The sequence below is a fragment of the Pan paniscus genome, chromosome 2 (genome assembly GCF_029289425.2).
Source record: "Pan paniscus chromosome 2, NHGRI_mPanPan1-v2.0_pri, whole genome shotgun sequence".
In the NCBI taxonomy this organism is placed as follows: Eukaryota; Metazoa; Chordata; class Mammalia; order Primates; family Hominidae; genus Pan; species Pan paniscus.
In genome coordinates, this window is record NC_085926.1 from 159,199,375 (window position 1) to 159,227,300 (window position 27,926).

A 27,926-nucleotide genomic window follows, 5' to 3' on the forward strand; every position below is an offset into this window, starting at 1 on the left:
AGCCTTCTCAGTTCCTTTCAGTGCCTAACAAGAGAAGCAAGAGAGCCTGGAAATGTAGTTTGATACCTCCCAGCCCTAGATGTTCACAGTATAGAAGGGTAGGTGGACTGAAAAACAACAGGTAAATAAGCTGTACAAAGACTTCATAATGTGCATATATCTTTTATAGTCAGTAACTGTGGCTGTCTCTAGGAAGGAGAACTCAGGGGCTGGAACATAGCAGTGGAGGGATACGTTATTTTTACTCCTGGTTTTGGGGCTTTGTTTTTAAGGCCTTTAGATCCATAGAATTGAATTGATTATTTTCAGTTCATTGCACACTGATTTTGGTCCTTGTAAGTCATTATGCTCATTCCTTTCTCCCATTGTCACTCATGCCATGGATGTCTACTTCCCATACTTCTATGTAGATACATTGAAATATATAAAATCTTCACACTGTTATTTATGGTTTAAATTTAAAGAAATACTGTTGTGCTATCCATTTTCCCACGGTTGGGCATCTAAGTTGCCTGCAATTATTTTGCACAATGCTGAGATAAAGAGCTTCATCTTGGCCGGGTGCGGTGGCTCACGCCAGTAATCCCAGCACTTTGGGAGGCCGAGGCGGGCGGATCACGAGGTCAGGAGATCGAGACCATCCTGGCTAACACGGTGAAACCCAGTCTCTACTAAAAATACAAAAAATTAGCCGGGCGTGGTGGCGGGCGCCTGTAGTCCCAGCTACTTGGAAGGCTGAGGCAGGAGAATGGCGTGAACCCGGGAGGCGGAGCTTGCAGTGAGCAGAGATTGCGCCACTGCACTCCAGCCTGGGCAACAGAGGGAGACTCCGTCTCAGGAAAAAGAAAAAAAAAAGAGCCTCATCTTTTTCTTTTCTTTTCTTTTAAGGCTTTGTTGAGAGTTTCTGGGATACATACCCAGTGTGGTAGGCAGCCTCTAAAACGGCTCCCATTGATTTCTGCCTCCTGATATTCATGCTTTTGTTTAATGTCCTTCCTTTTAATATGGACTAGGTCTAGTGATTTTTTTCTAACAAAGAGAATATGTCAAATGTAACGCGATGTCACTTCTAAAATTGGTTTACAGAGAGACTGTGACTTCTGTCTTGCTCGCCATTTCTCATTCTCTCTTTTTGGAGCTCTTGCTCTGGAGGAAGTGAGCTGCCATGTTATAAACTGCCCTATGAAGAGGTCCATGTGACAAGGAACTGATGTCCCTGGCCAACAGCCAGTGAGGCCCTAAGGCCTGCAACACTCTGTGAGTGAGCCTGGAAATGAATCTTCTGAGCCTACCAACAACCACACTGATCCTTAAAATGGCTATAGCTCCAGGTCCTTGATTGCAGTCTTTCAAAAGACTGTGATTCAGGGCATTCAGGAAAGTCATGTTTGAATTTTTGACCCACGGAAACTTTGAGATAATAAGTGTTGTTTTATTATTTATTTTTAAGCCACCAAATCAGGGAGTAATTTGTTACACAGAAATAGAAAGTACATCCAGGAATGTGACTGTTGTGTTGTAGGATGCATATGTAGGGGGAAAATAACTCTCATACGTTTGTAATCGGAAAAGATCCCCGTTACAAAAGACAGATTAACAAGAGAAAAACAAGTTTATTAACGTGTATTTCATATGTACAAGGGAGATATCAATGATTAGTTCTCAAAGAAGTAGCTTTGAATTCTAGCTTTTATTTTATTTTCAACAAAGAAGAGTAAATTTTTAGAGAAGTGACAGCACAAAGGAAAAGGACTTGGAGTCTCTACAAGCAGCAACTTGTGGGGAAGGCAAACAAATGGCAGATAAAGGTTAGTAAAGCTTGTGAAAATAAATTTCCTCTGGTATCATTTCAAGGCTGATGAGGGTCTAAAGCTGTCTTCAGTGGTTAACCTCTGTTGTCTGTGGTAAAGAAGGGGTGGCAGGATACCTTTTTTCTTATAAATCTACGTTCTGCTTTCAGGCAGGTAGAGGGAGGGCAGAGAGCTCTCCTGCATCTGCTCCTTCTTCTTCTTTTTTTTTTTCTGAAGCCAGAATCTCGTCTGTCACCCAGGCTGGAGTGCAGTGGTGCCATCTCGGCTCACTGCAACTTCTGCTTCCTGGGTTCAAGTGATTCTCATGCCTCAGCCTCCCAAGTAGCTGGAATTACAGGCGCCCGCCACCACACCCGGCTAATTTTTGTGTATTTAGTAGAGATGGGGTTTCACCATGTTGGCCAGGCTGGTCTCAAACTCCTGACCTAAAGTGATCCACCTGCCTCGGCCTCCCAAAGTGCTGGAATTACAGGCTTGAGCCACTGTGCCCGGCCCATCTGCTGCTTCTTAATAATCTTTGGCTCAACAATCTTTTATTTAGGGGAAGCATATTCTGGTCTCTCACAGATAGCTAACTATAAGGACTGTCAAATTTCTTTCCTACCAGCAGTACATGAAGGTTTCTGTTTCCTCATAGTTTCACTAACACTTGATAATATCCGGCTTTTCCCCCCTAATTTTTGATAGGTATAAAGTGATATTCTAATTATATTTATTTGATTACATGCCGAGTATCCTTTCATATTACTCAATGGTTATTTAGTTTCCATCCTGGTCAGTATTTCTTCATATTCTTTGATTTTCCTTTCATGTTGATTTGAAGAAATTTCTTATATAATAGCCTTTGTTGGTTTTAGACATGGAAAATATATAGTTTGTTAAGTTTGTGTATGATGTCATTTGCTAAGCAAATATTTAACTTTGATGTAGTTATAGCCATAAATTTCTTTCTTTTTTTTTTTTCTTTTTTTGAGGTAGGTTCTCATTGTCACCTAGGCTGGAGTGTAGTGGCACCATCACAGGTCACTGTAGCCTTGACCTCCTGGGCTCAGTGATCCTCCTGCCTCAGCCTTTTGAGTAGCTGGGATAACAGGTGTGTGCCACCATGCCTGGTGAATTTTATTTTTATTTTTTGTAGAGACGGGGTCCCACCATGTTGCCCAGGCTAGTCTTGAACTCCTGGGCTCAAGCCATCCTCCTGCCTCGGCCTCCCAAAGTGGGATTACAGGCGTGAGCCACCATGCCTGTAATTCTTTTTCTTTAAGGTTTGTGCTTCCCTGAGTCTTGTTTAGGAAGGACCACTGATGCCATAATTTAGATTTTTTTAAATAAGTAAAGGCCTTTGCTTTAAAAACTGTTGAATGAAGTGCCTTTAAAAATATGAACGAGGGTCGGGTGCATTGGCTCATGCCTGTAATCCCAACACTTTGGGAGGTTGAGGCGGGCGGATCATGAAGTCAGGAGATTGAGACCATCCTGGCCAACATGGAGAAACCTCGTCTCTATTAAAAATACAAAAAATTAGACGGGCGTGGTGGCACGTGCCTGTAGTCCCAGCTACTTGGGAGGCTGAGGCAGGGGAATCCCTTGAACCCAGTAGGCAGAGGTTGCAGTGAGCCAAAATCACGCCACTGCACTCCAGCCTGGGTAACAGAGCAAGACTCCATCTCAGAAAAAACAAAAAAAAATGATCGAACACTGATGATCTTTTATTGCTCATCTCATCGGAATTTTCTTTGCATTACCACTATCAAGTACTTATTTTACAAATAATGTGGTAACTGTTAACCTATTCACAAATCTGGATAAAGATGAGATATGGCCTTTTAGTAAGTGACCCGAGTCAGGTTGACTGGAGAATCTAGTAAGAGTGAATTGAAATATTGGTCCCCAAATTTCAGAAACTGTAAGATAAATATGTTGCAAAATAATAAAAATGTGTTTTCCTAATTTTTTTCCCCTCAGCGAAGGGGGAAAACCTTCCAATTCTTTTAAACAATAATTTTAGGTTTAATTAAAATGGCCACCAGGTGGCACCAATGCCTGATAAGTACTTCTGAAAATCAGAAGCATTATTCTCATACTTAAAATCTGTTAAAATTGACATTATAATTAAGGAGATAATTCTGGTCCCCTCCTAATTAGTCTTCAAGAAACTCTTTTTAGGCTCCAAGTTAGATGAAGTGTCTTGTCTCTGTGATCCTATGGCTAACAGTACTCACCAATTACTCTGTAATTGTTTACCTGAGTCTGTTTCTACTCGAGGTAGAGATCAGGACATTTTCAGCCTCACTAGGCCCCGAATAACGTGGCTTTTATTTATTTTTCTGGTAAACATTTGGTTATGAGTTAAAGCCGGGTTTGGGAGAAGTAAAATCTAAAATGTAGACTTTCCAATTTAAATAGGTCTTTCAATACTTATAAAATCTACAGGCTTGGGAAAATAGTGAAAATAAACATTTCATTGTTTAAATTTTATATTTTGAATTGATAATGAAAAAAATAGTCAAAATTCTCTTCCTCATTCACCGGGCTGATCCACAAGTTCCCTTTCATTTTGGGAAATGGGCCTACAAGACACTTATGGCCCTTGAAAAATAAGTTTTATGAATGAGTATGTCCAAGGACTACAAGGCTGACTTCAAAGCAACAGTCTGGACTCCAAGTACGAAACTTAAAAAAAATCATTTATTCTAAAATGGCACTAATGAGACTCAGGCTGTGTCTGTATCTGAGTATACTAGAAAGTCTCTATCAGCTGCTTCCCTTTTATCTTTTTAGAGATGACATCTTTTCTGTATGGTTGGTGCATTGAGAGACTCAGCCAAGTATCAGGCTTTCCATCCATGGGACACATGTCTCCAGAACCTTCCAGCTGTTCACTTGTGACCAATACTCAGAATGCCTTTACTATTGAATACACTTTTAAAAATGATCAATACCAACATTCCCCAAAGTGTGATTAGTGAAGCGATAGTCCTTCAAGAAACTACCTGTACTTGGGGAAAAAAAGTATCCTATCCTTGTTTCTGTCTTTGCAGCTTGTATTATCATATTGAAGACTCTGAAGCCCTTCAGCAGTGGTTCTCATTGGAGTGGTACCGCCCCCTAGGGGACATTTTGTAAATTTGTGGGAGTGTTTTTGTTGTCACAATAATTGGTCAGAAGCCATGGATACATGCTAGGTAACATTCGGCGCATCTAACAATGCTATAGAAGCAAGAATTGTCCTTCAACCCCTGGGACTTTCATTTGTCCTGACAATCATGTAGCTAAAAATCTGTATCTAATTAAGCCTACTACTAATTGTGTTTAACATATCAATACAAAGTTATTAGGATTTTATAGTAGACACTTGAATGTCTTAGGAATACATTATAGGAATGACAATATAAATCAAGGAGTACTTAGGAATGAAAACATAAATCAAGGAAAGATTGTATCAAAAATAATTTTTTAAAAAGACATGGTCTTGAGGCCTGCAGGGGAAAATGGTGAATAGGAGGCAGGACTAACTTGTAGCTCCCACTTGGACTGACAGAACAGCATGTGGAGACCACATCATGAACTTTTGCTCCAAGAACTGCTGCAAGAACATACCAGGAAAACAGAAAGAATTCACAGACCCTTTGAAATAAGCGGCTTGCCACTGCAAACTCCAAGAAACAGCCGAAAAACTGTGAGTGCCCAAAGTGTGAGAGGGTGAAAGTCCACCTCTGAACACACATCCTCACCGAGGAGCTTGGAAATCTGGATCACGGGAGAGGGATTTAACCTTACCTAGAGCTGAAATGAATTTAGAGAGTGGAGAGAAATATAAAAGTAGAAGAGGCAGCAGGAAAGGCCTGTAGGCACTTCTGGCATCCAAGGAAGCCCAGGGAACCTATTTTGACTTTATTTCACAGGGGTCTCTGGGGAGGGCTGCCAGTGGAATTGCGGAAAGACCACAGGAAGAAGGAAACTTCCAGCTGAACTTTGTACTAATTTCGACCAAGTGTGAATTTTCCAGGGCAGAATCCAGGGTTGGGGGCAAACGGGAAGTGCAGACATAGGCACAGAAGCCACACCAGGAGGGGTGAAGCCTGAAAGCCCTGCTTGCTTTCTCAGAGGAGAGGCTTGTAGCCTGGGGCCAGTTCCAAGCCCTGCTCACCAGCTGCCTGGTTATAAAGTCCGTGTTGGGGGAGCACATTGGGAGTGAGACTGGCCTTTCTGGCTACCTGGGAGCTGGGTGAAGCCTGTCACAGCTGGCTTTCCCTCACTGACTTGGAGACTTGTCTGATGCAGCAGAGACAGCCATAATCCCTTTGGCATGAGAAACACACCCATATCTCCCACAGCAGGTGCAGCAAGCCCCACCCAAGGAGAGTCTGAGCTCAGACACGCCTAAACTTGCCCCCACCTGATGGTCTTTCTCCACCTGCCCTGGTAGCTGAAGACAAAAGATATAATCTCATGGGAGCTCTATGGCCTTGCCCACCACCTGAGAAACCTGAATACTTATCCAGGTGACCCTAGGGCAAGCTTGTATCCTCCCTATGCTACCACAGCTGATGCTGCTTTGAAAGTGCCACCTCCCGGCTGGAGGCCAACCAACACAGCAACTCATAAAATAACAATCCTTCCCCCAAGAAGGAAAAAACAGCTAACTCCACTGCCTGTAACATCTTGGCTAACCAGAGGTCCTAGGTCTGTCCATGTGACAACTTTACTGCCAGCACAACTAGCATTCATGAAAAGTCGCACACTAAACAAAACTACAACCAAGGCCCCACACAGAGTCCACCTTATTCCCCGGCTACCTCCACCAGAGCAGGTGCTGGTATCCACTGCTGAGAGACCTGAAGACAGATGACATCACAGGACTCTTTGCAGATACTTTCCAGTACCAGCCTGGAGCCTGGTAGCTCTGCTGGGTGGATAGACCCAGAAGAGAAATAACAATCACTGCAGTCCAGCTCTCAGGAACCCCCATCCTTAGGGAAAGGGGGAGAGCACCACATTAAGGGAGCACTCCACGGGACAAAAGGATCTGAAGAGCAGCCCTTGGGTCCCAGATATTTCTCTGATATAGTTTACCCAAATGAGAAGGAACCAACAAAACAATTCTGGTAATATGACAAAACAAGTTTCTTTAATACCCCCAAAAGATCACACTATCTCACCAGCAATGGATCCAAACCAAGAAGAAATCTTTCAATTGCCAGAAAAAGAATTCAGAAAGTCAATTAGTAAGCTACTCAAGGAGGTACCAGAGAAAGGTGAATAGGAATTTAAAGAAATTTAAAAAAATTTACAGGATATGGATGGGAAAATCTCCAGAGAAATAGACATCACAAGTCAAAAACAATCACAGCTTCTGGAAATGAAAGACACACTTAGAGAAATGCAAAATACATTGGAAAGTCCAACAATAGAATTGAACAAGTTGAAGAAAGAACTTCAGAGCTTGACACAAGGATTTTGAATTAACCCAATCTGACAAAGACAAAGAAAAAAGAGTTTAAAAAAATGAACAAAGCCTCCAAGAAGTTTGGGATTATGTTAAATGACCAAACCTAAGAATAATTGGTGTTCCTGAGGAAGAAGAGAAATCTAAAAGTTTGGAAAACATATTTGAAGGAATAATTGAGGAAAATTTCCCTGACCTTGCTAGAGATCTGTGGGAGTTAAGGCAGGCTGGTGGGAAAAATTTTCAGGATAATTATAAGAAATAGACACAAACCTTCTATGGAACCTGAAGGGGTTTGCATAACTTCAGTAATAGATCTGGCTGAAGGCAGCCTAATCCTCTTACCTTAAGTAAATAGCTTAAAGTAGGTACAAAGGAATGTAAGGGAGTTTACCTAAATAACTTGTTTACTCATGTGGTCCTAAAATTAACTTTTGATCATTCGCGGGCAGGATGGCTCTCTTGGGGGGAGGGGACCAGGTTAGTTACCCTCTAGTGATGTTGACTCAAAGCCTTTGTCATTTAATATATGCTGAATAAATTCCAGCAGGGCCAGTTAATCAGGGTCTCGGCTGCTACAACTCTTTTGGTCAGTGGCCTCACCCCCTAAGCCCACTCTTTCACTGAATATCAGTGTCTGAGTACGTTATTCATCTGTTGTGCAGCTGGGGTCTGTGAGATGGACCCTGGCAGAGATCTGGACATCCAAATACAAGAAGCCCAAAGAACACTTGGGAAGTTCATCACAAAAAGATCATTACCTAGGCACATAGTCATTGGATTATCTAAAGTCAAAACGAAGGAAACAGTCATAAGAGCTGTGAGGCAAAAGCATCAGGTAACCTATAAAGGAAAACCTATCAGATTAACAGCAGATTTCTCAGCAGGAACCCTCCAAGCTAGAAGGGATTGTGTTCCTATCTTTAGCCTCCTTAAACAAAACAATTACCAGCCAAGAATTTTGTATCCAGCAAAACTAAGCCTCATAAATGAAGGAAAGATACAGTCCTTTTCAGGCAAAAAAATGCTGAGAGAATTTGCCACTACCAAGCCGGCACTACAAGAACTGTTAAAAGGAGCTCTACATCTCTACATCTTGAAGCAAATCCTCAAAATACACCAAAATAGAATGTTCTTAGAGGATAATTCTCACATGACCTATAAAACAATAACACTATTACAAAAAAAAAGATATTCAGGCAACCGCTAGCACCATGAATAGAATAGTACCTCCTCTCAAGACTAATGCTGGATGGAAATTGCCTAAATGCTCCACTTTTTTTTGAGACAGAGTTTCGCTCTTGTTGCCCAGGCTGGAGTGCAATGGCACGATCTCAGCTCACTGCAACCTCCACCTCCCTGGTTCAAGTGATTCTCCTGCCTCTGCCTCCCAAGTAGCTGGGATTACAGGCATGTACCACCACGCCTGGCTAATTTTGTATTTTTAGAAGAGACGGGGTTTCTCCATGTTAGGCTGGTCTCAAACTCCTGACATAAGGTGATCTGCCCACCTCGGCCTCCCAAAGTGCTGGGATTACAGGTGTCAGCCACCGCACCTGGCCAAATGCTCCGTTTAAAAGATACAGAATGGCAGAATGGATAAGAATTCTCCAATTAAGTATCTGCTATCTTCAAGACACTCTCCTAACACACAAGGACTCACATAAACTTAAGGTAAAGAGGTGGGAATAGACATTCCATGCAAATGAACACCAAAAGTGAACAGGAGTAGCTATTCTTATATCAGACAAAACAGATTTTAAAGTGACAATATCTCAAAAAGACAAAGAGGGTCATTATGTAATGATAAGAGTCTAGTCCAATAGGAATATATGACAATCCTAAATATATATGTACCTAACACTGGAGCTCCCAAATTTATAAAACAATTACTACTAGACCTAAGAAATGAGATAGATGGCAACTCAATAATAGTGGGGAACTTTAATACTCTACTGACAGTACTAGACAGGTAATCAAGACAGAAGGTCAACAAAGAAACAACAGACTTAAACTATACCCTAGAACCAATGGACTTAACAGATATTTACAGAATATTCGACCCAGCAACTGCAGAATATACATTCTGTTTATAAGCACATGGAATATTCTCCAAGATAGACCATATGATAGGCCACAAGAAAAGTCTCAATAAATTTAAGGAAATTGAAATTATATGAAGTACTTTCTCAGACCACAGTGGAATAAAATTGAAAATCAACTCTGAAAGGAACCTGCAAAACCATGCAAATATATGGAAATTAAATAATTTGCTCCTGAATGATCATTGGGTCAACAATGAAATCATGATGGAAATTAAGAAGTTTCTTTGAATTAAACGATAATAGTGATACAACCTATTAAAACCTTGGGGATACAGCAAAAGCAGTGACAAGAGGAAAATTCATAGCATTAAATGCCTACATCAAAAAGTCTGAAAGAGCACAAATGGGCAATCCAAGGTCACACCTCAAGGAACTAGAGAAACAAGAATAAATCAAACCCAAACCCAGAAGAAGAGAAGAAATAACAAAGATCAGAGCAGAACTAAATGAAATTGAAACAAAAAACAAATATAAAAGGTAAATGAAACAAAAAGCTAGTTCTTTGAAAAGATAAACAAAATTGATAGACCATTACAAGATTAACCAAGAAAAGAAAAGAAGATCCAAATAAACTCAATTAGAAACAAAATGGAAGCTATTACAACTGATACCACAGAAATACAAAAGATCATTCAAGGCTACTATGAACTCCTTTATGCACACAAACTAGGAAACCTAGAGGAGATTGATAAACTCCTAGAAAAATACAACCCTCCTAGATTAAACCAGGAAGAAATAGAAACTCTAAAACTCTGTTCAGAGTTGAAAAAAAATTCGCAAAATTTTTTTTTTTTTTAATTTTTTGAGACACGGTCTTGCTGTGTCATCCAGGCTGGAGTGAAGTGGCACAGCCTGGCTCACTGCAACCTCCACATCCCAAGTTCAAATGATTCTCATGCCTCAGCCTTCCAAGTAGCTGGGATTGCAGGTGCATACCACCATGCCCTGCTAATTTTTGTATTTTTAGTAGAGATGGGGTTTCACCATGTTGGCCAGGCTGGTCTCAAACTCCTGACCTCAGGTGATTTGCCTGCCTTGGCCTTCCAAAGTGCTGGGATTACGGGCATGAGCCACTGCACCTGGCCATGCCAACAATTTAATTTTTTTTTCAAGATGGAGTCTTGCTCTGTCGCCCAGACTGGAGTGCAATGGTGCAATCTCAGTTCACTGCAACCTCTGCCTCTTGGGTTGAAGCGATTCTTCTGCCTCAGCCTCCTGAGTAGCTGGGATTACAGTCACATGCCACCATGCCCAGCGAATTTTTTGTATTTTTAGTAGACATGGAGTTTCACTATGTTGGCCAGGCTGGTCTCGAACTTCTGACCTCGTGATCCACCTGCCTTGACGTCCCATAGTGCTGGGATTACAGGTGTGAGCCTGGCTGACAACAAGTTTTTTAGCGAAAATTTGCCTAAAATTTTTTAGTAAAAAAATTTTTTGCAGCAAGATTGAAATGGCAATTAAAAAAAACGCCAAAAAGAAAAAAAGTCCAGGATTAGCAGATTCATAGCTGAATTCTATCAGACATTCAAAGAAGAATCAGTACCAATCTTGTTGACACTATTCCAAAAGATAAAGAAGGAATCTTCCCCAAATCAAACTAGGAAGCCAGTATCACCCTAATAGCAAAACGATGAAAGGACATAACCAAAAAAGAAAACTACAGACCAATATCCCTGATGAACATAGATGCAAAAAATCTCGACAAAATACTAGCTAACCAAATCCAACAGCATAAAGATAATCTACCATGATCAAGTGGATTTCATACAAGGCATGCAGGGATGGCTTAACATATGCAAGCCAATGAATGTGATACACCACATAAACAGAATTAAAAACAAAAATTACATGATCATTTCAATAGATGCAGAAAAAGCATTTGACAAAATCCAGCATCCCTTTATGATTAAAAACCTTAGCAAAATCGGCATACAAAGGGCACACCTTAAAGTAATAAAAACCACCTATGACAAACCCACAGCCAACATTATACTGAATGGGGAAGAGTTGAGTGCATTCCCCCTGAGAATTAGAACAAGACAAGGATGCTCACTTTCACTGCTTCTATTTAACATAGTACTGGAAGTCCTAGCCAGAGAAATCAGACAAAAGAAAGAAATAAAGGGCATCCAAATCAGTAAAGAGGAAATCAAACTGTCGCTGTTCATAGATGATAAGATCATATACATAGAAAACCCAAAGGACTCATCCAAAAAGCTTCTGGAACTGATAGATGAATTCAGTAAAGTTTCAGGATACAAAATCAATGTACATAAATCAGTAGCACTGCTATACACCAATAGCGACCAAGCTGAGAAACAAATCAAGAACTCAACCCCTTTTGTAATAGCTGCAAAAACAAACAAACAAAGAAAAAAAAACCTAGGCATATACCTAACCAAGGAAGTGAAAGATCTGTATAAGGTAAACTGCAAAACACTGCTGAAAGAAATCATAGATGACACAAACAAGTGGAAACACATCCCATGCTCGTGAATGGGTAGAGTCAATATTATGAAAATGACCATACTGCCAAAAGCAATTTACAAATTCAATGCAATTTCCATGAAAATACCATCATCATTCTTCACAAAACTAGAAAACACAATCTTAAAGTTCATACGGACCAAAAAAGACCTGCATAGCCAAAGGAAGACTAAGCAAAAAGAACAAATCTGGAGGCATCACATTATCCAACTTCAAACTATACTTATAAGGCTATAGTCACCAAAACAGCTTAAGTACTGACATAAAAATAGGCACATAGACCAATTAAACAGACTAGAGAATCCAGAAATAAAGCCAAATACTTACAGCCAACTGATCTTCAACAAAGCAAACAAAAACATAAATTGGGGGAAGGACACCCTGTATTAGTCAGGGTTCTCTAGAGGGACAGAACTAATAGTATATATGTACATATGAAAGGGAGTTTATTAAGGAGAGTTGACTCACATCATCACAAGGTGAAGTCCCACTATAGGCTGTCTACGAGTTGAGAAGCTAGGAAGCCACTCGGAGTACCAAAGCCTCAAAAGTAAGGAAGCTGACAGTGCAGCCTTCAGTCTGTGGCTGAAGGCCGAAGAGCCCCTGGCAAACCACTGGTGTAAGTCCAAAAGTCCAAAAGCTGAAGAACTTGGAGTGTGATGTACAAGGGCAGGAAGCATCCAGCAAGGGAGAAAGGTGAAAATTGGAAGACTCAGCAAGTCTGTTCATTCCACCTTCTTCTGCCTGCTTTATCTTGCTGTGCAGGCAGCCGGGGGGATGGTGCCCATCCAGATTAAGGGTGAGTCTGCCTCTCCCAGTCCACTGACTCAAATGTTAATCTCCTCTAGCAACACTCTCACAGACACACCCAGAAACAACTTTGCATCCTTCAATCCAATCAAGTTGACACTTAATATTAACCAACACAACACGCTATTCAACAAATAGTGTTGGGATAATTGGCAAGCTACGTGTAGAGGAATGAAATTGGATTCTCATATCTCACCTTATACAAAATTCAACTCAGGATGCATCAAAGACTCAAATCTAAGACCTGAAACCATAAAAATTCTAGAAGATAATGTCAGAAAAACCCTTCTAGACATGGGCTTAGGCAAAGAGTTAATGACCAAGAACCCAAAAGCAAATGCAACAAAAACAAAGATAAATTGATGTGACTTAATTAAACTAAAAACCTTCTGCACAGCAAAAGAAATAATCAGCATAGTAAACAGACAACCTACAGAGTGGGGGAAAATCTTTGCAAACTATGCATCTGACAAAGGACTAATATCCAGAATCTACAAGGAACTCAAACAAATCAGCAAGAAAAAAAGCAGACAATCCCATCAAAAAGTAGGCTAAGGACATGAATAGACAATTCTCAAAAGAAGATATACAATGGCCAACAAACATGTACAAAATGCTCAACATCACTAATTATCAGGGAAATGCAAATCGAAACCACAATGAGATACCACCTTACTCCTGAAAGAATGGCCATAATTAAAAAATTAAAAAATAATAGATGTTGGCATGGATGTGGTGAAAGGGGAACACTTTTATACTGCTGGTGGCAACATAAACTAGTACAACCACTATGGAAAACAGTATGGAGACTGGCTGGGCATGGTGGCTCACACCTGTAATCTCGGCACTTTGGAAGGCCAAGACAGCCAGATCACTTGAGGTTATGAGTTTGAGACCAGCCTGGCCAACATGGTGAAACTCCATCTGTACTAAAAATACAAAAATTAGCTGGGCATGGTGGTGTGCACCTGTAATTCTAGCTACTCAGGAGGCTGCGGCAGGAGAATCACTTGAACCCGGGAGGTGGAGGTTGCAGTGAGCCAAGATCACACCACTGTACTCCAGTCTGGGTGACACAGCGAGACTCTACCAAAAAAAAAAAAAAAGAACTAAAAGTAGATCAGCCATCCCACCACTGGGTATCTACCCAGAGGAAAGAAGCGATTATATGAAAAAGACACTTGAACATACATGTTTATAGTAGCATAATTCACAACTGCAAAAATATGGAACCCGCTCAAATGCCCATCAATCAAGTGAATAAAGAAAATGTGGTATGTATGTATACCATGGAATACCACTCAGCTAAAAAAAAAAAAAAAAAGTCATTTGCATTCTAGATAGAATTGGAGACCATTATTCTAAGTGAAGTAACTCAGGAGTAACAAACATCGTTATGTTCTCACTTATAAGTGGGAGCTAAGCTATGAGGACACAAAGGCATAAGAATGATACAGTGGACTTTGGGGACTCAGGGGAAGGCGGGGGCAAGATGAAAGACTACACATTGGGTACAGTGTACATTAGTTGGGTGATGGGTGCACCAAAATCTCAGAAACCACCACTAAAGAGCTTATCCATGTAACCAAACACCACCTGTTCCCCCCAAACTATTGAAATAATAATAATAATAATAATAATAATAATAATAATAATAATAAAAGACATGGTTGTGTTATGGTGTCTAGGCTGAATTGCAATAGTTATTCACAGGTGTAATCATAGTGCACTGTGGCCTCAAACTCCTGACCTCAAGTGATCCTCCTGCCTCAGCCTCCCCAGTAGCTGGGTGTATTTCGTTTTGTTTGGAGCTTTGCCAAAAATTGTTTCTTCTTTCAGAAAGGCATATCGTGAACAGACACCACTAGTTGTATTTGAGTAGCTGATACAGCACAACTGTGTAGCCTGTGTTTGTAAGCTGTCACATTCACAGTTATTCTGCATATAGATGCAAGCATATGACTACTTGTTTTTTGGTTTATACGTGACCAACATTTGCATATTAAAATACACATTATGTTGTTGTTGTCAGCCTTTCTGGAAATTACGTTTATATAGGACATATCTATGAATTTTGTTTCAGGATGGTAAAGGAGGTGGTGTTACATTTCTGTACTGCTGGTGCATTGAGAGACCCAAGCAAGTATCAGGCTTTTCATCCGTGGAACACATGCTCCAGAACCTTCTAGCTGTTCACTTGTGATGGATACTCTGTTAGCCTTCACTATTGAATACACTTTTAAAAATGATCAAAACCAACATTTCCCACAGTGTGAAATGTTTACAAAAAAGGTATGTTGGGTTTGTTAGGGCTAGACATTGTTATTCTAAGTAAAGAAACCTGGAGAATTTTCCTAACCCAGCTAAATTTATTCGACAACAGAACAGTTTTATTTGATGCCTGCTGCTAAGTTTAATTATTTACTGGGTTTTCCATTTGTCCCTCTGATTTTAGTGTAAACTTATTACCCATCCAAGATGTGGGCCAATGCTTCTTTTCAAGCTTGCGCTAACTAATAACAGAGACCAGAGCTGGAACTTAGTCAAGGCAAAGCTACAAGCCAAACAGTGGTGGAGAAGGGTGGAACATGTCATGACTTGAGGTAATGATGAGCATGTGGGTGAAGTGAGGGGCAGTGAGACCATATGGGGAACGCTGAGGCCAAGTGGGTGTGTGTCAATGGAGGGCATGTGTGCGTAGGGTTGGGCACTGGGCACTCCCCGTATAACCACTAACAGATTAAAAACTCTGGTATTTTTGCTGATTCCTTAAATAAGGGAATATATGGAATTTTGTATAAGTCTCAGTTGTGATGAATTGTTCCTCAGTTGTGATGAATTGTTTCTACAGTTAACCAAATTGGGATTTGGAACATTTAAAAGCCTGATATACAATGTACAAAATTCAGTAGCACTTCTGTACTTCTTTTTTTGTTTTTTTGAGTCAGGGTCTCACTCTGTCACCAGGCTGGAGTGTAGTGGTGCGATCTCAGCTCATGGCAACCTTTGCCTCCCAGGCTCATGTGATACTCCCAACTCAGCCTCCCAAGTAGCTGGGACTACAGGCATGCATCACCACGTCCAGCTAATTTCTGTATCTTTTGGTAGAGATGGGGGTTTTGCTATGTTGCCTAGGCTGGTCTCGAACTCCTGAGCTCAGGCGATCTGCCTGTGTCAGCCTCCCAAGGTGCTTGGATTACAGGCGTGAGCCACTGCGCCCTGCCAAAAATCAGTAGCACTTCTAGATACCAACAACATCTAAGCTAAGAACCAAATCAAGAATGCAATCTCATTCACAATAGCCACAAGAAGAATGAAATACCCAGGAATACAGCTAACCAGGGAGTGAAAGATCTGTACAATGAGAATTACAAAACACTGCTGAAAGAAATCAGAGATGACACAAACAAATGGAAAAATGTTTCATGCTCATGAATAGGAAAAATCAATATTGTTAAAATGGACATATTGCCCAAAGTGATTTACAGATTCAATGTGATTCCTATCAAACTACCAATGACATTCTTTACAGAATTAGAAAAAGTTTTTTCTTATTTAAAATTCATATAGAAACAAAAAAGAGCCTGAATAGCCAAAGCAATTCTAAACAAAAAGAACAAAGCTGGAAGCATCACATTATCCTACTTCAAACTATGTTACGAGTCTACAGTGACCAAAACAGCATGGTACTGTACAAAAACAGACACGTAGACCAATGGAACCAAATAGAGTGCCCAGAAATAAAGCTGCACACCTGCAACCATCTGATCTTTGACAAAGTCAATGAAAACAAGCAATAGGGAAAGGACTCCCTGTTTAATAAATCATGCTGGGATAGCTTGCTCGCCATATGCAGAAGATTGAAACTGGACCCCTACCTTTCACCATATAGAAAAATTAACTCAAGATGGATTAAAGACTTATATGTAAAACCTAAAACTATAAAAACTCTCGTAGAAAACCTAGGAAATACCATTCCAGACATAGGCCCTGGCAAAGATTTCATGATGAAGGTGCCAAAAGCAATTGCAACAAAAACAAAAATTGGCAAATGGGACCTAGTTATACTAAAGACCTTCTGCACAGCAAAAGAAACAATCAACAGAGTAAACAGATAATCCACAGAATGGGGGAAAATATTTGCAAACTATGAATCTGACAAAGGTCTAATATTCAGGATCTAAAAGGAGCTTAAACAAATTAACAAGCAAAAACCAAGCAACTCCCTTAAACAGTGGGCAAAGGGCATGAACGCTTTTCAAAAGAAGGCATAACAAATGGCCAACAAGCATATGAAAAAATGTCCAACATCACTAATCACTAGAGAAATGCAAATCAAAACCACAATGAGATAGATACCATTTTCCACCAGTCAGAATGACTATTACTAAAAGGTCAAAAAATAACAGATGCTGGTGAGATTGTAGGAAAAAGGGAACGCTTATACACTACTGGTGGGAATGTAAATTAGTTCAGCCCCCATGGAAAGCAGTTTGGTGATTTCTCAAAGAACTTAAAACAGAACTGCCATTCAACCCAACAATCCCATTATTGGGTATATACCCAAAGGAATATAAATCATTCTACCATAAAGACACATGCATGCATATGTTCATTGCAGCACTATTTACAATGGCAAAGACATGGAATCAACCTAGATGCCCATCAAAAGTAGACTGGATAAAGAAAATGTGGTACATATACATATGGAGTACTATGCAGCCATAAAAATTAATAAGATCATGTCCTTTACAGCAACATGGTTGGAGCTGGAGTTATTTTAAGTTATTCTAAGAAAACTAACCTAGGAACCAAAAACCAAATGCTGTGTGTTCTCACCTATAAGTGGGAGCTAAACATTGGTACATATGGACACAAAGAAGGGAACAATAGGCACTGGGACCTACTTGAGGGTGGAGGGTGGGAAGCAGGTGAAGATCAAAAAACTACCTTGGATACCATGTTTATTACTAGGTGATGAAATAATCTATACACCAAACTCCTGCAACATGCAATTTACATATGTTACAAACCTGCACATATACTCCTGAAACTAAGTGTTTTTCTTAAAATTAATGTAAAGATAGTTTGCTTTACATTCCTCTTACCACACGCAACAGGTCACATGCATCATAAAAGAAATAGGCCGGGTGTGGTGGCTCATGTGTGTAATCCTGGCACTTTGGGAGGCTGAGATGGGCAGATCGTTTGAGCCTGGGAGTTCGAGATCAGCCCGGGCAACATGGTGAAACCCAGTCTCAACCAAAAAAATGAAAAAATTAGCCAGGTGCTGTTGCATGCACCTGTAATCCCAGCTGCTTGGGAGGCTGAGACAGGAGAATTGCTTGAACTTGGGAGGTAGACGCTGCAGTGCGCCTAGATCGCTCCACTGCTCTCCAGCCTGGGTGACAGAGCAAGACTTTGTCTAAAAAAAAAAAAGTTAAGTGCTTTAAATGCCAAACAGTCAGCTATAGGATTTTGTTACCGAAGAAAGTCAAATGGAAGCACCTGACAGATGAAATCTGGAGATGGCTAAATAAAAGCAGTGACTGTAGAGATTTTCCCAGTGACCATACTTGACCAGGATCAGAAAACCTCAGGATCGGGAATCAGGCTTTCTTGGTCTTGCCTCCTGCTTTGCTGTGAAACCTGGGAATGTAGTTAGCCTCTCTGTCTTACCTGTTTTTCTGTCTACCTCAATAGGGATTATGAATATCATACACAATGACAAATGGTAAAGTATCTTGAAAATGGAAACTTCTGTACTATTTAAGATGTTGTAGTTACTAATTAATTCTGGTTTATGATGCAGTTTAAATGAGGTTCTTTTTTATTGCAAATTGATTATTTCCTCTGTTAGTATTCTATTGATAATATTTATTTAATCAAAACATCATTATTTGTCCACAGACAAATAGTAACAGTGCTGCCACTGGGGTCTAGGCAACCTGATTCACAACCTGGGGTACTTCCCCAGGGTCTTCAGGTCAACTGAATTTAGTGCTGCCTGGAACCCCACTTCCTCTTTAATTTTGCATAACTAGACTCTTGCCTAGTAGTGTTGCTATTATCTCTTCGAAATAGTGGAGAGACATGACTTATGGCTCTAATGTATTCTCATAGCTTCCTTACTGGTCATGGACTTTTTCTTCCCATATAGGCATAAGTATCTGGGCCCCAGCCTATATCCTAGAGATTATACAGATGGCTGCAGGTAAGCGGGTGTTCCCTAGTTAATGTCTACAACCATTTGTGTAGAATAGCCTGGATCTCCAGGGAAGCTCTCTTCTCTGGTGGCCTTGGGAGCTGGCAAAGTTACCACGGAGATCCTTGCCTGGAGTGATCATGAGAGCCAGCCACACCAGAGGCTCAGGTGGTTCCAGGTTTTTTTTTGTTTTTTATTTTTGTTTTTTTTTGAGAACGGAGCCTCACTCTGTTGCCCGGGCTGGAGTGCAGTGGTGGTATCTCAGCTCACCACAACCTCCACCTGTCAGGTTCAAGCGATTCTCATGCCTCAGCCTCCTGAGTAGCTGGAACTACAGGCACGTGCCACCACACTTGGCTACTTTGGGTATTTTTAGTAGAGATGGGATTTTGCCCTGTTGCCCAGGCTGGTCTGGAACTCCTGGCCTCAAGTGATTCGCACAAAGTGCTGGGATTACATGTGCGAAAAACCACACCCAGCTGGTTCCAGGCCCTCTCTAAGGCACCAGACTTTTCCATCTGCATTCTGACTCACAGTCAGACTTAAATCCCCAGGGCCCACCAAGAATAGCCCAGAACTCCTTGAGGGAGCCCTAGAACTGACCAGTGTTCTGAGGCATCTTCCAGGCTGAGCTACATGAGCCATTAGCAGACCTTGGGTGAGAGCTAAAATTATCATAAGCCATGTGCTCCCCACTTATGTCCCGGGGTTCCTCTCGGGCATCTCCGGTGTGTTGTGGAGCATCTGTGATAGAGGACTGTTGTCAGCAATCAGCTCTGTCTGCCAGAGGGGCACCAGCAGCTCTTTTCTGAGGAGGAGGCTGTCCCTCAAAGAGTCTTAATTGTGAGGCCAATTTTATTCTCATCATTATACTTTCCTTTGAAATGGCTGTTTCCTATTTCAAGAGCCAGCTCAAATGCTACTTTTTCCCCTGTAGGCTCCCAATTTGAACAGAATAATTGACTCCATAAAGTGCTGTCTGTGTGCCATAGCATTTTTTTTATTTTGATATGGAGTTTCACTCTTGTTGCCCAGGCTGGAGTGCAAGTGCCATAGAATTTTATCTACATCAATAGTGAAACTAGCATTTTATCTACATCAATAGTGAAACTTAACACACAAGTATCTAAAATGTGTCTGCCTATGTGAATAACACATGTTTATTGGCTTAATTCCCTCAAAAAACAGTATGATGGAGATAAAAGACAGACATTCTATTTCTAATTATTTCCACAAATTTATTGAGAACCTACTAACAGGTTAGACACTGGCATGACCTGAAGATGCAATTATGAATAAGACACACATAATGCTTGCCTTCAGGGAGCTTTCAGTCTTTTCTACTTTCATGTCTTGGTTCCTCAATTCATTTATGCTTTCCCTGATAAATCAAATGTTGCTTCAGGTGGTGGTGAGCCAAGTCGGACTATTCCTTCTTGCTTACCTGAGAGGTGAATGAACATCCAGGGGAAGGGGCTGCTGCTGCTGGTGGTAGGAGAAGCAGCAGGTGGCTTGGCAGAATTATGTCCTCCTTCTGACTGCACTCATGATGATTGTAGCATGCCCAGTTTCTTCAGTTCTCTCCAACAGGAACCACAGATGATCTCAGTGGTGGCCTTGTGCATCTTGCTAATCACAGGTTGGATCTTGTGAGTGTATAGGCTTGATCTCCTGGAGTAGGTACCCAGAATGGATAGAGCCAAGGGGCAACAGGAGGCCAAACCAAAAAAGCCAAGTCCATTTCAGATCCAATGGGATGAATAGTGAGGGGCAAATTTCTAAGTTTAGAGGTGATATTGGACAAGGATGAAGCTTGTTGTTGTAGGAGAAGCTGGAGATTAAGAGTTAGGTAGTTAGTGGATCCAAGAGTTTTGTGGTAAAAAGAACTGGGATGTCCAGAGCTCTCTGTTCTTGAATTTCTGGGATTACTTAAAGAGACAGGGCTATGGTCAGGCACGGTGGCTTGTGCCTGTAATCCCAGCACTTTGGAAGGCCGAGGCAGGAGAATCGCTTGTGCTCAGGAGTTCAAGCTCAGCCTGGGCAGCATAGCAAGACCTGGCCTCCACAAATAATTTAAAAAATTAGCTGGGCATGATGGCATGCGCCTGTAGTTCCAGCTACTCAGAAGGCTGAGGCAGGAGGATTCCTTGAGCACTGGAGGTCAAGGCAGCAGTGGGCTAATACTGTGCCACTGCACTTCAGCCTGGGTGACAGAGCAAGACTGTGTCTAAAAGAAAAAAAATACAAGGCTAGGTCAGACAGTGGTGTGTAGTTCTGTGGGCACAAACAAAGAATCATAAAATGTAGTCCTTGCCCCTTAAGGAACCTATATTCTAGCTGTGAAAGAATAATCACACTTTTAAAAAAAGAATGGAGTAAGATGAGATTACATTTAATCAAAGACTAGAGTACTAGAGTACAGGTGTTTGTAGAAGAGGGTTGGGTCAATGTGAGCTAAACGCTTGGGAAGGTCTTGTGGGCCTCAGGGCACAGGCAGGGTTCAGAGATCCTGGCTCATTCACAGCCAGCAATCCATGTCATATAGTCACCTCCCATGCTAGAAACCGCAGTGAAGTCTGTGCCCAGGCTACAATTAATGTGAACAAAGCTAAGGACAACAGTAGAATGCTCAGAAGAATGCCATCTTGACCTTAGTCAATTCAACTTTCTCTTTCTGAATACCGTATGAAGAAATCTCAATTATCATGAAAATATTCCCGGCTCTCATAGTTGAGTGTGGGAAAGCCAAGAGCTCCCCAAACCCTATTGTGTGGCAAGGAATGGTGGACAAAAATGGTTGCCTCAGATGCAAGGTTGGCATTTTGCCACATTTGGATGGCACAGGTGGATAGGCCTTTGGGTCTGGGCAAATTTCCCAGCTCCACCTGGGGTCTGACTCACGCTGCCTGCCTGCAATGCCCTTTCTGTGGCATGTTTTCTGTTCTGCTAGATTACCTTTCACTGGTTGAAAAGACAACCTCTCATCACTGAGATTGAAATGTTTAAAAAGACGACATCTCACCACTGAGACTGCAGGCATGCATCTCTTGATACTAGATGGAGCCCTGTGTCTCCTGGTGTCTCTCCTCAGAGCACACACCTACCCCAGTTGTGCACATTTCATTCTTGCACTTGTGTTAGGAGGCATGGAATTTTGAGTTTCTTGAGGCATGAAGGAAGATGTGCTCATCAATAACTGTCTTCCCTGCCTTTGCTTTGCCAGTAGGAGAGAGCTGGATAATAAAACTTGTGATTTATTTGGACCAACTGCATTAGGAATTAACAGTGGTGATTTAATTCCAGTAATGCTTGACCTCTTCTTCTGCATTTTGTCTGTTTCGTCAAGCTGTGCCCCTGCTATAAGTGACTGATAATCACTAATTCTAAACTTGCTTAAAGAGTATAAAAGGGGCTGTGTGCAGTGGCTCATGCCTGTAATCCCAGCACTTTAGGAGGCTGAGATGGGTGGATCGAGACCAGCCTAACCAACGTAGTGAAACCCCGTCTCTTCTAAAAATACAAAATTAGCCTGGTGAGGTGGCACATGCCTGTAATGCCAGCTACTTTGGAGGCTAAGGCAGGAGAATCGCTTGAACCTGGGAGGCAGAGGTTGCAGTACCGGAGATCGTGCCATTGCACTCCAGCCTGGGCAACAAGAGTAAAACTCCATCTCAAAAAAAAAAAAAAAGAGTATGAAAGGGTACATGTCACCTGAAATCTCAATAGAATTTTATTTGTCACCACATAATTTTGTAAGACTTTCAAAATATTTCTTGAATTATTACCAGATGATTGGAAAGTCCAGACAACTGGCTGGCTCATTTTTTGACTGACTGACTTACCTTTACAAGTGTTTTGAGGGGACCTTGCAATTGTAAAGTGATGAGTTTGTTGGTCAATTAATTAATTCATTTAACACGTTTATTGAGTATCTATTCTGTCATGCTCTGTTCTAGCTGTTGGGAATAGAGCAGTGTATAATACGGAAACCTGCCCTCGTTTAGGGGAGACAGATAAATAGAAAACAAAGGAAAGAAAGTAACTGGTGATTTGAGCATGAGAAGTACTGTGGAGAAAAATCAGGGAAGGGCATGTAGGCTGCTTGTTTGGGAAAGCAAGTGGGAAAAACATTTCAGTTTTCAATATTGTTGTATGGAAAGGCATTGCTGAGAAAATGACATTAGAGCTGTCAACCTAAATAACAGAGAGGCTTTCTAAGAGAAAATGGTATTTATTTGGGAAGAGAGCATTGCAATGGGAATATAACTGCCATGGTAAACTATGTGTGCATTCAGGAGATAAAGACAGACATGGGTTTTTTAAAGGAAAAATGAGGAGGGTTACATAATTTTTTTTGTTTGTTTTTTGAGACAGAGTCTCACTCTTTTGCCCAGGCTGCAGTGCAATGGCCCAATCTATAAAGTAGTTATAACTACCTTATATCCTTTTAGAAATGGGGAGTGATGGATGAATACAAACACAATTTAAGAGAAACTGCAGTGTACTTAGTAGCTTGGAACTGGGAAGAAAGTAGCCATGGCTTTGGAAAAAAGCCACCCTCCAGCTTGACCTTGCAAGATGAGGATTCCCATTTCTTCACTCTCCCTGCTGCAGCCTTTCTCCTCTTGCTTATATTCAGGGTTCCCTCTGGAGCTGGGGGAGGAGGAAAGAAGCAGGATTCTCTGAATCCTCAGCCCTGACTACTGCAACCCATGTGGCCACATAGCATGGTGGTTAGGAGCACGGACTGAGATCAGACAAACAGTTCATACCCTGACCACCTGGGGTCTGAGTTCTCAGCTCCATCTGTAAAATGAAGATAAAAAATAATAGCTACCTATTAAGAAGGAGGAGGATTAAGTAGGATAATGTTCACAGATAAAATGCATAGCACAGAGCTGATACATATAGACACTATGAATGTCTTGCCTGTTATTGTTATTTTTATTATTTGACATTCTTTAATTTTGAAAAGACACACTGGACTTGATTAAGATCTGGCTCTTCATTGTCTCCAGTCAAATGTCCTGTGGCGACTCTCTGTGGTACTGACCCTTCACATCTTGGTTTGATATGGCTTACTGCAAATAAAACAAAACCAATATGAATAGTGAATAAATCCAACAACCACAGCCAGCTTTCCACTTCCTAAAAACCTCAGTAATGCTAAGGATGGGGCCACACAGAGATGCAAGGAAGAGAGGACAGTGAGGAGGGAGCTGCATCAGGAACTACCTGTACTTTGTAAGCTCATCCCCCTCCTCCCAATACCTGTGAGCACTTCTTCAGGTTCTGTTAGTAGAAAATGATGTAGCCAAAGAGGATTGAAAAGTCCAATTTAATATATTTTACTTAATTGTGTTAGAATAAAAGAAAGGTTTTTTCAAAAAGCTCACGTGTTTGGTAATTTTTTTTTCACCATATAAACATGTTGAACCACTGACCTTTGTGCAGAGAGAGGGTACAGTGGAGGGAGTGTATGGCGGCGGACTCCCAGGTGCAGGCTGTATAAACTTTGGTCAAGTGTGAAGCTTCTACATGTGTAAAATGGGGAGAACATTTTCCTCACAAGGCTGTTGAAAGGATTGAGGCACGTGGTGTGTGGGAAGTGTCCTAGCCAGAATAGGTTTTTAATGATGTTAGTGTGATTTTTTTGAAGCCCTTTCTTCAATTTTTTCACTTTTTTTGCCACATCATTGGAACTGCTTAATTATTCAGGATTTTTATATCGAGTTTATGGATTATGGAAGCCCTTTGCTAATAGGTTTATCTCCTGATGACTTTTAAAACTGCAATATAACTGCATATCAGCATGTCAATTATGAGAAACAGCAAACAATTCAACATCGATACTGCTGAATGCCTTGGTAAAATGGTTTTTATAAAAAGGAGTTTGAAAGTATAGTTAAAATAAAACTTCATGTTTTTAATGTTTATTTGACCTATGGACATAGTTTGCAAGTTGATAGTTTTTCTCATTTTTAAAGTTTTTTTTTCTGATTATGCACTTATCACAAAAATGTGAAGATCAGAATAAAATCACCCATAATCTTATTGCCAAGAAATAACCACTCGTAACTTAATTTTTTCCCTTTGATATGCATAGCTCTTTATATGACTTTTTCCACTTAAAAGTATATCTTAAGTATTTTCCCAAATTACTAACATTGAAATTGCTTTCATAATGGATGTACTGTGATCTACATAATTATTTTCCTAATTTAGACAATAAAGTTTGCCTAAGCTTCTTCACAAGAAATGCTTTTGAATGTGAGCTTTTGTCTGCATTTCTAATTAATACCTGAGCGTGAATTCCTAGGAGTAAAATTATTGGGACAATCTTATTTATTAATTGTGGTGTAACAAACCACCTTAAAACTTAGTGACTGAAAACAACACTAATAATTTATTTGCTCCCAATTTTGCAATTTGGGAAGGGCTCTTTGGGGACAATTTGTCTCTGTTCCACATAATGTTAGCTGAGGTGACTTCACTGGGGCTGGAGACCCACTTCCAAGATAGCTCACTGATACAGCTGACAAACTGATGCTGGTTGGTGGCTGGAGGCATTGAGTGCCCTCCAGATGGACTTCTCTACTGGGTTCCAGGAGAGAGGAAGTGGAAGCTGTTAGTTCTCTTAAAGGCTAGGCACAGAACTGGCAGAGTGCCTTCCACCATGCTCCATTGCTCAAAGTGGTCACAGGCCAAATTCCAGAGTGTGGTTAAAATAGGCCACACCTCTTTCCAGGGGATGGGTCGAAGAATTTGTGGCCATAATGAATTTACCACAAAGAGCATATTGTTGAAGGGTCTTTATGCATATTAGCAAATCACTTTCCAGAAAGGTTGTCTATCATTACACTCACCTACATTAAATATTAAAAATTTTAAAAATCTCTACTTATTCATTAGGTGAAATGTGGGATCTCATTGTTTTACTTTGAACTTACCTAGTGCACTTACACAGACTTGATAAAAATTTATATTTCTTCCTTTGTGTAAGAAAGAAATATAAATTTCATTTTTGGAGTCAATTTGTTTAAGTGTTAACAATCTTATAGAATTACAGGAGTTGTTTATATGTATTATTGACATTAAGAATGTGTCACAGTTGTTGCAAGTATTCCTTTCAGTTTTCTTAATTAAAAATAAAAAACCTCTTCCTCTTAATTGAGAAAAAATTAGACAAAACAATTTCCTATTAAATTCACATGATCTTATGAGTCCGGCTGCCGTGCATTGATCTCAAAACAATGATATATGTTTTACATTTTAATAGAATCTTTTAAGTCAATTTCAGTTTTACTCATCTAACATGTCACCAGAAACCCAGAAATTAGTATGATTTATTAATTATCTTTATTTTGGAGGGACTGAATCCAGAAAGCTTGGATAAGTTTATCAGAATAAAAATGGAGGAACAAAAAACTGTGTCATCATCCCTTAATTTGCTCTTTGTACCTTAACTGGTGGGAAAGCCTCTAAACCTCCCTGAGCCTCACATTTTTAAACTGTAAAGTAGGGTAATAGCAGGGACACTGTGAGGCTTAGAGAAGATATTTATGAGGTGCCTAACATGTAATGGTATGTAGTGGGCACCATAATTACTCACCTAAGTTCTCCGTTGTGAACCTAGGAAACGCCTTATTTCCAGAATATCAGAGTAAGTTCTACAGATGTCTTTCCAGGGGGGAATTTGGGTTGTGTGAGTGCTGTTATCCAGCCCACCTCAGTTGGTGTCCATTACTCAGTGGTAGTCGGCACCACATGGTGTGTTGCACAGGGATGCAAACTCGATGCCTTGCCCTAATGGCAGGCACATCACTAATGTCAGGCCACAGCTGGAGCAACTGTCTCTGGGATTGTATGATACACTCCTTGAGAATGACTCTTGAGGAGCTTCTTGGAAGAATTTGATGTCCAATCTTAATATTCTGAGAGTTCCATGCTAGTATTGTGACTAATTATACCTTATACCACTTGCGTGCCACTTGATAGTTTTCACAGGACTTTATGTGTTTTTGTCTTCTTTGATCTTCACAGCCATCCTGGGAGGCCAGCCATTCAGATATTATTTCCCTGTTTTACTCAGAGAAAGTCAAGGCTTGAATGGGTTATGACTTGCCTAAAGTTATAAAGTGAGGAAGTGCCAGGCCCAACACCAGATGGCTCCCACAGGCCCCATCCAGAGCATTTCTGTTTGATTGTATGCTGCCTAACTCCCCACCGAGGACATAGTAACAGATGGCCCTGAAATGAGGAGGTCTACAGGATGGATTGTTTTTCTCTTTTGCATTAAAATGGGTTTGCAGAGCGTAGTAGTCAGTGTGGATTCTGGAGTCATCTGGAGTCATTGTCTGCATTTGGATGCTGGCTTTATCACTTAGCTCTGTACCCTTTCTTGCAAAAGGAACTCAGATAAAACAAATGTAACTTTCTGAAGTTTTAAGACCAGAAAGGTCAATTTCTATGTTTATTCAAAAGAAACTTAACCTCTCTATGCCTCAGATACTCCATCTGTAAAATGAGAATAACACTGGTAGCTAACTCATAGGACAGTTGGGGGATTACATTAGAACATCTATGCAAAACAAAAGCACAAGGCCCAGAACCAAAGTAAACACTAACTAAAGCCTCAGTTCTTTCTTGGTATGATCTGTGAAACCTTCAAAATGTCTGTGCTACTGGCCTTTCACTATGCTTTGTACTTCAGGCACTGGCTTCAGGAAGGCTCTGTTAAAAGAGAACCATCCTCCATGAGACAAGACCTGTCCTTTCCATGGGAGAGGCAGTCATTGACAAGTGTCCTCCAACACATTTTCCCAGTTTATCATATTGGCACTGAAGGAACACTCAGGTAAGTATTAATTGCCTTGAGATTAAAAAAGGAATTCAGCCATTAGCCACTCTTAACATTTTGTTGTATTCACTGCCCATTTTATATAAGCACTTAAAATTGGAATCATATCGTGTAAAGATTTTTTGTCACTTGTTTTCTTTACTTCGTGTTTATATTATCTTTACATCTTCTTACTAATAAAAAAAACTTGCTTTCA

General features: G+C 40.6%; 1 long non-coding RNA gene across 2 annotated transcripts; it reads left to right on the forward strand.

Moving 5' to 3' along the window:
• On the forward strand, window positions 1–27,926 carry LOC129397467 (uncharacterized). 2 transcript variants are annotated; one of them, XR_010111685.1, is made up of 5 exons: window positions 3–98; window positions 1,087–1,808; window positions 14,749–14,957; window positions 15,121–15,268; window positions 18,826–27,926. It is a non-coding gene; the product is annotated as an uncharacterized LOC129397467 (long non-coding RNA). The 2 variants fall into 2 exon arrangements; XR_008624924.1 differs by lacking the exon at window positions 1,087–1,808 and having other exon boundaries at window positions 1–98; window positions 27,584–27,926.